The sequence below is a fragment of the Pongo abelii genome, chromosome 12 (genome assembly GCF_028885655.2).
Source record: "Pongo abelii isolate AG06213 chromosome 12, NHGRI_mPonAbe1-v2.0_pri, whole genome shotgun sequence".
Lineage (NCBI taxonomy): Eukaryota > Metazoa > Chordata > Mammalia > Primates > Hominidae > Pongo > Pongo abelii.
Genome location: NC_071997.2, coordinates 110,588,047 through 110,589,047, shown reverse-complemented (window position 1 = coordinate 110,589,047; position 1,001 = coordinate 110,588,047). Strand labels below are relative to the sequence as shown.

The following is a 1,001-nucleotide window of genomic DNA, read 5'->3' as shown; positions in this document are numbered from 1 at the left end:
AGTTGGGTAAAGAATCAAAATAATCCTTAAGAATTTTTTCAGTATACTGAATTAGTCACTGTTAACAACTGGGTATTAAATTGGGTTTAATCTATTCAAGTGAACCAAAGACAATAAAGACGACATCCCACATACTTAGAAGGCTCAGAGATCGTGTCTCTCTTGCAAAATGTAGGCATAGCAAAATGTAGGCCTACCTAGTTACTTTTCTGTTCCTAGGATTCTGGAATCACAGTAGAAAAAATAGGCATAGTGATGCGTACTTGGCATTTGAAGTCACAATGCCAATCTGTCACCATTCAGTAAGCAATATATAAATCCTGCCTGCAACTGCAAAAGGGCTCCTGTCTTCAGTACCCACTTCATTTATTTGAAAACAAAGCAAAAAACCTCACTAAACACCTTTTACAGGTATGGTGACTGCTGTTTCTGCAACTGATTAGGCTCCATTTGTTTATATAATATTAAGGAGTATTGCAGGCACCAATCTTTCAAGTTGCCAACCCCAAAACACATTGTTTTCAGTTTCTTTAATGTAATTAATCTGTAGACTTCTGTGCTAGGTTAACCGAATCGATTTTTTTCCTGCCCCCTCCCTCTTTTGTCACTTGACAGCTTGAAACTGGGTCTGGAAAAGCTCATTTGCATTCCTGCAGCAAGGCCGGAGAATAAACCGAGCAAACGTGTCTATTTGTGTACTTCAATATATGACTGTGCTTGCTTCAATCAAGACTTATTTTCAGTATCATGGCCAACAAAAGCATTAAACGAGTTTTCTCTAACATGCATGATAAGCTGTAGAATGCATTTCTTTAAAGTAATTTTTTTCTGTGACGCTTATGGAATGCAGTGAAAAATAGAAGCAAGAGTGCAAATCTCACTAGAAATTCACAATGCTGCCTTGCCATTTGAACTCTTTCTCCTTGTTTCCTGACATGTTAAGTGCCTTCATTATAGTTTAGGTTGTACCTGATTATAAGTTTAAAAGGTTACAGTTATAT

At 37.0% G+C, this 1,001-nt stretch overlaps 1 long non-coding RNA gene across 1 annotated transcript; it reads left to right on the top strand.

Moving 5' to 3' along the window:
• The first annotated feature begins 278 nt into the window (after positions 1-278).
• LOC134759719 (uncharacterized) lies at positions 279-686 on the top strand. Its single transcript, XR_010136351.1, has 2 exons — positions 279-411; positions 616-686. It is a non-coding gene; the product is annotated as an uncharacterized LOC134759719 (long non-coding RNA).
• Positions 687-1,001: the final 315 nt, after the last annotated feature.